The sequence below is a fragment of the Scyliorhinus torazame genome, chromosome 19 (genome assembly GCF_047496885.1).
Source record: "Scyliorhinus torazame isolate Kashiwa2021f chromosome 19, sScyTor2.1, whole genome shotgun sequence".
NCBI classification, from domain to species: Eukaryota; Metazoa; Chordata; class Chondrichthyes; order Carcharhiniformes; family Scyliorhinidae; genus Scyliorhinus; species Scyliorhinus torazame.
Window position 1 is genome coordinate 126,622,886 of NC_092725.1, and position 11,197 is coordinate 126,634,082.

The following is an 11,197-nucleotide window of genomic DNA, read 5'->3' on the forward strand; positions in this document are numbered from 1 at the left end:
GATTGCTGAGCCTTTGGCCTTGATCTTTAAGTCATCTTTGTCTACGGGAATAGTGCCAGAAGACTGGAGGATAGCAAATGTTGTCCCCTTGTTCAAGAAGGGGAGTAGAGACAACCCCGGTAACTATAGACCAGTGAGCCTTACTTATGTTGTGGGCAAAATCTTGGAAAGGTTTATAAGAGATAGGATGTATAATCATCTGGAAAGGAATTATTTGATTAGAGATAGTCAACAAGGTTTTGTGAAGGGTAGGTCATGCCTCACAAACCTTATTGAGTTCTTTGAGAAGGTGACCAAACAGGTGGATGAGGGTAAAGCAGTTGATGTGGTGTATATGGATTTCAGTAAAGCGTTTGATAAGGTTCCCATGGTAGGCTACTGCAGAAAATACGGAGGCATGGGATTCAGGGTGATTTAGCAGTTTGGATCAGAAATTGGCTAGCTGGAAGAAGACAAAGGGTGGTGGTTAATGGGAAATGTTCAGACTGGAGTCCAGTTACTAGTGGTGTACCACAAGGATCTGTTTTGGGGCCACTGCTGTTTGTCATTTTTATAAATGACATGGAGGAGGGCGGAGAAGGATGGGTGAGTAAATTTGCAGATGACACTAAAGTCGGTGGAGTTGTGGGCAGTGTGGAAGGATGTTACAAGTTACAGAGGGACATAGATAAGCTGCAGTGCTGGGCTGAGAGGTGGCAAATGGAGTTTAATGCAGAAAAGTGTGAGGTGATTCATTTTGGAAGGAATAACAGGAAGACAGAGTACTGGGCTAATGGTAAGATTCTTGGCAGTGAGGATGAGCAGAGAGATCTCGGTGTCCATGTACATAGATCCCTGAAAGTTGCCACCCAGGTTGAGAGGGTTGTTAAGAAGGCGTACGGTGTGCTAGCTTTTATTGGTAGAGGGATTGAGTTTTGGAGCCATGAGGTCATGTTGCAGCTGTACAAAACTCTAGTGTGGCCGCATTTGGAGTATTGCGTGCAATACTGGTCGCCGCATTATAGGAAGGATGTGGAAGCATTGGAAAGGGTGCAGAGGAGATTTACCAGAATGTTGCCTGGTATGGAGGGAAGATCTTATGAGGAAAGGCTGAGGGACTTGAGGCTGTTTTCGTTAGAGAGAAGAAGGTTAAGAGGTGACTTAATTGAGGCATACAAGATGATCAGAAGATTGGATAGGGTGGACAGTGAGAGCCTTTTTCCTCGGATGGTGATGTCTAGCACGAGGGGACATAGCTTTAAATTGAGGGGAGATAGATATAGGACAGATGTCAGAGGTAGGTTCTTTACTCAGAGAGTAGTAAGGGCGTGGAATGCCCTGCCTGCAACAGTAGTGGACTCGCCAACACCAAGGGCATTCAAATGGTCATTGGATAGACATATGGACGATAAGGGAATAGTGTAGATGGGCTTTAGAGTGGTTCACAGATTGGCGCAACATCGAGGGCCGAAGGGCCTGTACTGCGCTGTAATGTTCTAAACAAAGGAACAACATTGGCTATTCTCCAGTCCTCCGGGACATCACCTGAAGGCAGTGAGGATCCAAAGATTTCTATCAAGGCCTCATCAATTTCCTCTCTAGCCTCCTTCAGTATTCTGGGGTAGATCCCATCAGGCCCTGGGGACTTATCTACCTCAATATTTTTCAAGACACCCAACACCTCGTCTTTTTGGATCTCAATGTGACCCAGGCTATCTACACACCCTTCTCCAGACTTAACATCCACCAATTCCTTCTCTTTGGTTAATACTGATGCAAAGTACTCATTTAGTACCTCGCCCATATCCTCTGGCTCCACACAGAGATTCCCTTGCCTGTCCTTCAGTGGGCAACTCTTTCCCTGGCTACCCTCTTGCTTTTTATGTATGTGTAAAAAGCCTTGGGATTTTCCTTAACCCTATTTGCCACTGACATTTCGTGACCCCTTTTAGCCCTCCTGACTCCTTGCTTAAGTTCCTTCCTACTTTCCTTATGTTCCACACAGGCTTCATCGGTTCCCAGCCCTTTTCTTTTTGACGAGGCCTTCAATATCTCTCGTTATCTTAGGTTCCCGGAATTTGCCGTATTTATCCTTCTTCTGCACAGTTTTATTGCTGCTCCTGTTTTCATAGCTATTACTGTTGTTGTTAAACTTCATTACTTATTTATAAAAAGAAGTTCCTTCTTTTAAAAAAATAAATTTAGAGTATCCAATTTATTTTTTCCAATTAAGGGGCAATTTAGCGTGTTCGATCCACCTACCCTGCACATCTTTAGGTTGTGGGGGCGAAACCCACACAAACATGGGGAGAACGTGCAAACGCCACACGGACAGTGACCCAGAGCCAGGACCGAACCTGGGACCTCGGCGCCGTGAGACTGCAGTGCTACCACTGCGCCACCGTGCTGTCCTAAAAGTTCCTTCTTTTAAACAACACATTCAACTACCTACTTCGTAATCCCAAATTATCACAGTGGCTAACTAAGCATTGAAAGAAAATGTTTACAGTGCTGCAAAGGGACTGGTAGGCTGGAAGCTTGAAGAAAGTTTCACAAACCAGCAAAGGATGATGAAAGGAAAAAAAAAATAAAGAGTTGAGAAATTAGAATAAGAGTAGATGAACAAGAAATATAAAAAAGACAGCAAGATTTTACAGGTATATGGAAGAGAGGAGCTAATGTAAACATTGATCTCTTAGAGGATAAGGGTAGGGAATTAATAACAGGAATCGAGAAAACGGCAGAAACTTTGAGCAAATATTTTGTATCTGTCTTCACGGGAGATGTCAATAAAAGCATCTCAAGAATAGTGGAAAAGCAAAGGGTGAAAGGGAGGGAGGAATTTAAAATAAATCACTATCACTAAAGATAAAGTACCCGGAAACGCACAGGATTAAAGCTGAACAGATCCCCTGGAACCAATCACCTGCATCATAGGTCTTTAAAAAAAGTGGCTGCAGAGGGAGTGGGTGCATTATTTGTAATCCAAAATTTAATTGACTCTGTCACAGTAGATTGGAAAACGATTAAGTGTAACACTCCTATTAAAGACAGGAGGGAGTCAGAAAGCAGGGAACTGAAGGTAAAGTCGACATAGTCCCAGATGACCATAGGCTGCTTGGAGAGCTGACTGGTGGTGATTTAACCTGAGGATCACCACAGCTCAGGCGAGGGGCAAGGTTGAGAAGGCAGGGCCTTCATGAATAACCTCAGCCGGTACGGGAATTGAACCTGCCTTGATGGCCTCGCACTGCATCACAAATCAGCTGTCCAGCCAAGTGAGCTAACCAGCCCCACAAGGGAACTATAGGCCATCCAGCCTAACATCGGTCATCAGAAAAATGCTGTAATCCATTAAGGTAGGAGTAGCAGAACCATTAGAAAACCGTAATCCATTTTGACAGAGTCAATATGGTTTTATGAAAGGGAAAATAGTGTGTGACAAATGTAGTACTTTGAGGGATTTTTTTTCTTAAAATTTAGAGCACCCAATTCATTTTTTCAATTAAGGGGAAGTTTAGCATGGCCAATCCACCTAGCCTGCACATCTTTTGGGTTGTGCGGGCGAAACCCACGCAAACACGGGGAGAATGTGCAAACTCCACACGGACAGTGACCCAGAGCCGGGATCGAACCTGGGACCTCGGTGCCGTGAGGCAGCAGTGCTAACTACTGCACCACTGTGCTGCCCCATTATTTGAGGGGGGGCAGCGAATATTGTGTATTGGATTTCAAAGTCACAGAAAAGGTTTCCATACTGGGGCTTATGCTGTTGGAAGTAATATATTGGCATGGATTGTGGAATGGCTAACTAACAGGAAACAGAGTCAGGATGAATGGGTAATTTTCAGGTTGGAAACTTTAACTCGTGGGATGAACAGATATCAATGCTGGGCCTCTGTAACGTACAACCTATATTAATGACTTGGATGAAGTGACAAAGAGTGTATTGTAGCCAAATTTGGTGACAATACAAAGTCGCGGCGTCGCTCCCGATTTGGTCGGAAACTTGGATTCTCCAGCCGGTCGCCGAACGCAATTTCGGCGTTGGCGACCGTAGAATCCAGCCCATGATCTCCAGGGAGTCAAGGGTGACAGGAAAGCAAGTTGTGACCACAATCAGATCAGCCATGATCTTATTAAATGGCAGAGAATGTTTGAGGGGCTGAATGGCCTCCTCCTTTCTTATTTTGATTGTATTTCTTTGGATTTTATCGGTTAAGTAGATAATTACTGTAAATCTATTACGTTCTTCCATTCACTTATTTTTGTCGTTCATAATGGCTCTAGTTTTAAATAGCCATGGCCACAGTTTGAACTTATTCTTCTGCCTATACGAAGTCAAGGAAACCACATGGCAGTTATATCCCGAAGTCCAAACTACAAGGGAAAAGGTTCTGCGTAATTCTTAGAGATTGGATAAATTACACTTTATTGGGAGGATTTACTTCCGAGAGCAAGTTGTGATGCTGAACGCAAGAAAAATGTTTCCTGTAAAAAAAAAACAGATTGCTCTGCTTGGCAGTACATAAGCACAGAACTTTAAGATTCACAGAATTAATAGCATAAATCATGTTTCACAGACTGGAATCATTTCTCTAACGAGCTTTAAATTATCTAGAAAGCAAGTGCAATATCAGCATTACAATATGTTGCAAGTCATTTTATCATATTCCTAAGCATTTTTCCCCTATTTAAACACGGCAATGTCATTATGTTTGGGTGGCTTGGTTGTTCAAGCTCCCAGGTTGTTTTATTGGGAAGAAACTGCAAGATAGTCACACATGTAAACAATGACCTAAACACCTGACAATGGATAGACTCTTAGTCTCTAATTCCCAGAGATATGTTACAAGTGTCAGGTTTCGTTAATGATTATGCTTTAAATCATCTATTTACTCCCAAGATAGAGATAAGTTGGAGGTCGAGAGCAGTTTTTCAAACTTTTTTCCCAGGACTCACTTTTACCAATTGGCCGACCTTCGCGAAACACCATTTTCGCTTACCTTTCAAGCGACAGGTGGTCCTCACAATCTCTCTTGCTTTGATATTCAATGTTACATTTCTACTAAGGACTTCAGTTGATGATTTAAGTTCTTCATAGAATCATGGAATTTACAGTGTAGAAGTAGGCCATTCAGCCCATCGAGTCTACACCGGGCCTTGGAAAGAGCACCCTACTTAAACCCACTCCTCCGCCCTATCCCCCTTTATCCCCATAACCCCACCTAACCTTTTTGGACACTAAGGGCAATTTAGAATGGCCAATGCACCTAACCTGCACATCTTTGGACTGTGGGAGGAAACTGGACACGCACACATGGGGAGAACATGCAGACTCCACACAGACAGTGACCCAAGCTGGGAATCGAACCTGGGACGCAGGAGCGGTGAAGCAACTGTGCTAACCACTATGCTACCATGCTGCATCCTTTGAAAAATACCAAGAGGTTTGTCCTAAAAGCCGTCTTCAGGGGGAGCAATTACGCTAGAAAGGGATCTAACGGAGGGGGGGGGGTGGTTAACTGGGTTGCTGCTGCTAAGGGAAAGGGGGAGCTGTTATGGGGCGGGGTGGTCGGGACGGGAGGACACCGTCGGGGGGACAAACAGGAGCGTGGGAACCGGGTGAGGAGCTGGTCTAAAAAAGGGGATGGCTAGTCGACATGGGGGGGGGGGTAAAGAGCCCCCCGACCCGGTTGATCACGTGGAATGTGAGAGGGCTGAATGGGCCGATTAAGAGGGCAAGGGTACTCGCGCACCTAAAGAAATTAAAGGCAGATGTGGTCATGCTACAGGAGACACATCTGAAACTGGCGGATCATGTCAGATTACGTAAAGGATGGGTGGGACAGGTATTTCATTCGGGCTTGGATGCGAAAAATAGAGGGGTGGCTATATTAGTGGGGAAACGGGTAGTGTTTGAGGCGAGGACCATAGTAGCGGACAGTGGGGGTAGATACGTGATGGTGAGTGGCAGATTACAAGGGGAAGCAGTGGTTCTGGTGAACGTATATGCCCCGAACTGGGATGATGCAAACTTCATGAAGCGTATGCTGGGGCGTATCCTAGACCTGGAGGCGGGAAAGTTGGTAATGGGGGGAAATTTCAACACGGTGCAGGATCCAGGACTGGACCGGTCCAGTTCTAGGACCAGGAGGAGGCCGGCAGCGGCCAAGGTGCTTAAGGACTTTATGGAGCAGATGGGAGGAGTAGACCCCTGGAGATTCACTAGGCCCAGGAGTAGGGAGTTTTCCTTCTTCTCTTATGTCCACAAGGTGTATTCTCGGATAGACTTCTTTGTCCTGGGAAGGGCACTGATCCCGAAGCTGACAGGGATGGAGTATTCGGCCATAGCCATCTCGGACCATGCCCCACATTGGGTAGATCTGGTAGTAGGAGAGGAAAAGGAACGGCACCCACTCTGGAGATTAGATATGGGACAGTTGGCGGATGAGGGGGTGTATATAAGGGTGAGGGGATGTATCGAACGGTACCTGGAGATTAACGATGATGGAGAGGTTCAGGTGGGAGTGGTCTGGGAGGCACTGAAGGCGGTGGTCAGAGGGGAACTGATTTCCATAAAGGCCCATAAGGGGAAACAAGAGAGTAAAGAGAGGGAGCGATTGGTGAGAGAAATTTTGAGGGTGGATAGGCAATATGCAGAGGCTCCGGATGAGGGACTGTACAGGAAAGACGAAGGTTGCATATGGAATTTGACTTGCTGACTACAGGCAGGGCAGAGGCACAATGGAGGAAGGCACAGGGAGTACAGTATGAGTACGGAGAGAAGGCGGTTACTGGCCCAACAATTGAGGAAGAGAGGGGCGGCGAGGGAGATAGGTGGGGTGAGGGACGAGGAGGGTGAGATGGAACGGGGAGCAGAGAGGGTGAACGGGGTGTTTAAGGCATTTTATGAGAGGCTGTATAAGGCTCAACCCCCGGAAGGGAAGGAGGGAATGATGCACTTCCTGGATCAGCTGGAATTCCCGAAGGTGGGGGAGCAGGAGAGGACAGGATTGGGAGCACAGATTGAGGTGGAGGTGGTGGTAAAAGGGATTGGGAGCATGCAGGCAGGGAAGGCCCCGGGACCAGATGGGTTCCCGGTGGAATTTTATAGGAAATACATGGACTTACTAGCCCCGCTTCTGACAAGAACCTTTAACGAGGCCAAGGAAGGGGGGACGTTTCCCCCGGCGATGTCGGAGGTGACGATATCGTTGCTCCTGAAGAGGGACAAAGACCGCTGCAATGAGGGTCTTACAGGCCTATCTCCCTTCTGAATGTAGATGCCAAGCTCTTGGCCAAGGTGATGGCGACGAGGATCGAGGATAATGTTCCAGGGGTGGTTCACGAGGATCAAACTGGGTTTGTTAAGGGGAGACAGTTGAACACTAATATACGGAGGCTGCTAGGTGTGATGATGATGTCCCCGCCGGAGGGAGAGGCGGAGATAGTGGTGGTGATGGACGCTGAGAATGCATTTGATAGAGTGGAGTGGGATTACCTGTGGGAAGTGTTGAGGAGATTTGGATTTGGAGAGGGGTTTATTGGATGGGTTCAGCTTTTATATAGGGTCCCGGTGGCAAGTGTGATCACAAACAGGCAGAGATCGGACTACTTCCGTCTATATAGAGGGACAAGACAGGGGTGTCCCCTGTCCCCGATACTGTTTGCGTTGGCAATTGAGCCACTGGCCATAGCGCTGAGGGGCTCTAGGAAGTGGAGGGTAGTACTTAGGGGAGAAGAGCACCGGGTGTCATTATACGCGGATGATTTGTTGCTGTACGTCGCGGACCCAGTGGAGGGGATGACCGAGATAATGCAGACACTCAGGGAGTTTGGGGAATTTTCGGGATATAAACTGAATATGGGGAAGAGTGAGCTGTTTGCGATGCACCCTGGGGAACAGAGCAGGGGAATAGATGATTTGCCGCTGAGGAGAGTAACAAGGGATTTTCAGTATAGCCAGATAGCCAGGAACTGGGGAACCTTGCATAAGCTTAATTTAGGAAGATTGGTGGAGCAGATGGAAGAGGATTTTAGGAGATGGGACATGGTGCCCCTGTCACTGGCGGGCAGGGTGCAGGCGGTCAAAATGGTGGCCCTTCCGCGATTTCTTTTTGTGTTCCAGTGCCTCCCTGTGATGATTACCAAGGCTTTTTTCAAAAAAGTGGATAAGAGCGTTACGAGCTTTGTGTGGGCTGGGAAGACCCCAAGAGTGAAGAGGGGGTTTCTGCAGCGTAGCAGGGATAGGGGGGGGACTGGCACTGCCGAGCTTAAGTGACTATTATTGGGCCGCCAATATATCAATGGTACGCAAGTGGATGGGGGAAGGGGAGGGAGCGGCGTGGAAAAGACTAGAGATGGCGTCCTGTAGGGGAACCTGCCTGCAAGCATTAGCGACGGCGCCTTTACCGTTCTCCCCGAAAAGGTACACAAGTCCAGTGGTGGTGGCAACACTGAAAATTTGGGGGCAGTGGAAACGACATAAGGGAGTGACGGGTGCCTCAGTGTGGTCCCCGATAAGGAACAACCATAGGTTCGTCCCGGGAAGGATAGATGGGGGATTTAAATCTTGGCAGCGAGCAGGAATTGCGAAATTGAAGGACTTGTTCTTAGACGGGACGTTCGCGAGTCTGGGAGCACTGACAGAAAAATATGGGTTGCCACCTGGGAATGCATTTCGCTATATGCAAGTGAGGGCATTTGTGAGGCAGCAGGTGAGGGAATTTCCACAGCTCCTGGCGCAAGAGATCCAGGACAGAGTGATTTCGGGGGCATGGGTGGGTGATGGTAGGGTGTCAGATATATATAGGGAAATGAGAGATGAGGGGGAGACGATGGTAGAGGAGCTGAAGGGAAAATGGGAGGAGGAGCTGGGGGAAGAGATTGGGGGGCTGTGGGCAGATGCCCTAAGTAGGGTAAACTCTTCGTCCTCGTGTGCCAGGCTCAGCCTGATACAATTCAAGGTTCTACACAGGGCGCATATGACGGGAGCAAGGCTGAGTAGATTTTTTGGAGTGGACGATAGGTGCGGGAGATGCGCGGGAAGCCCGGCGAACCACACCCACATGTTTTGGTCATGTCCGGTATTGCATGGGTTCTGGGTGGGTGTGGCAAAAGTGATTTCAAAGGTGGTGGGGGTCCGGGTCGAACCAGGCTGGGGGTTGGCTATATTTGGGGTTGCAGATGAGCCGGGAGTGCAGGAGGCGAGAGAGGCCGATGTTTTGGCCTTTGCGTCCCTAGTAGCCCGGCGAAGGATTCTACTTATGTGGAAAGAAGCTAAACCCCCGGGCGTGGAGGCCTGGATAAACAACATGGCAGGGTTTATAAAATTGGAGCGGATAAAATACGCACTAAGAGGATCGGCTCAAGAGTTCACCAGGCGGTGGCAACCGTTCCTTGACTACCTCGCAGAACGATAAGGGAAATGGAGTAGGTAGCAGCAGCAACCCGGCCGGGGGGGGGGGGGGGAAAGAGGAGGGCCCAAGCGGGCCCTCAGGGGTTTCCTATAGTTGTTTATATGTTAGTTATTTATACTGGCATGTGGGACTTTATTGTCTTGGAGAGTTATTATTATTTTGCTGTTGGCAGTTGCCGTTTAGTTAATATATTATTTATTTGTTAAAAAAAACGGTCATTATTATTTATATTGTTTTAAAGTTGTAAAAAGGGGAAAATCCTGTACTGTTCTTGTTTGACCGAAAAAATTCTGAATAAAATATATATTTTTTTAAAAAGCCGTCTTCAAATTCCTGAGGCTTATAAACTCTTATTTGCCAGTATTACCCTGCATACAACACATTTGGGCTTTGCATCTTTACTTTCATTGGCACAATTAACGAAGCCATACCTCAAGAAATCATCTTTATACTGCTTTGTTCCCGATTTCAGTTATTTCTGTTTATCATCCATCTTCAGTTCCTCACAGAACTGTTGCTTTGCTTGCTCACTGCTAGAAAATGAAGGAATCTATCATCTGTGATTTTGTGCCAAAAACACAGTTGCTGGGCGGCAAAGTGGTTAGCACTGCTGCTTATGGCACTGAGGACCTGGGTCCGATCCTGGCCCTGAGTCACTGTCGGTGTGGAGTTTGAACATTCTCCCAGTGTCTGCATGGTTTCACCCCACAACGCAAAGATGTGCAGGTTAGGTGGATCAGCCACACTAAAATTGATCCTTCTTTTTAAAATAAATTTAGTGTACCAAATTCATTTTTCCAATTAAGGGGCAATTTAGCATGGCCAATCCACCTACTCTGCACATGTGTGTTGTGGGGGCAAATCCCACGCAAACACGGGGACAATGTGTAAACTCCACACGGACAGTGATCCAGAGCAGGGATCGAACCTGGGACCTCGGCGCCATGAAGCAGCAGTGCTAACCACTGCACCACCGTGCTGCCCTTTAAAATTGCCCCTTAATTGGAAAAAAATAATGGGCACTCTAAATTTACAAAAACCAAAAGCACGGATGTACATGGGACGTGACATCAGTGTATGTGCCAGGCACGTGACCTGTTCTCTGCTGTCACTTATGGCTGGAAGACTGCATCATTGCATTTAAAGGTCGGTTGCGGCCAGCATTGTGAATTGAAAAGCTGCTCGCGGCCGTTAGCGTTCCTTTCCCCATCATGTGGGAAGAGCCTGTGAGCCTCCTGCCACCCGCCCATGATCCACCTGTGGGTCGCAACCTGCCGTTTAAAAAACCCTGGTCTGGAGGATAGCTAATTAATATTTCTACCTGGATACAAGCTCCATTGGGGGGTGGGGGGGGAAAGAGAGCGGAGGAGTGTGTGGAAAAGAGAGAGAATTCTTGTCCTGTGATCATTTAAAATAATTAGAACATCCAGTGAAGTTATCGGTCTCTGTTGGGATTTTAACAGCACGAAGACCATTTGGCTCAACGGATGTGTCAAGGTTTATGCTTCACATAAACCACTTCCCAATCTACTTAACCTAACCCTATCAGCATATGCTGTTATTCATTTCTCCTTCATAGATTTATCTTGCATCCCTTAAAATGAATTAGTATGATTTGCCAGTTCCATGTTCTAACTTCTCTGGGTTGAACCAGTGTGCGTGCTTGACCCACTTTAAAAGCATTTGTAGATGATGCTGCATGGAAAATGGGATATCTCATACCTCAGCTATGCCACATCAAACGGCCGCAGTTGAAAAAAAAAGATACCCGTTTGCATGATCAGGTATGCCTTTTT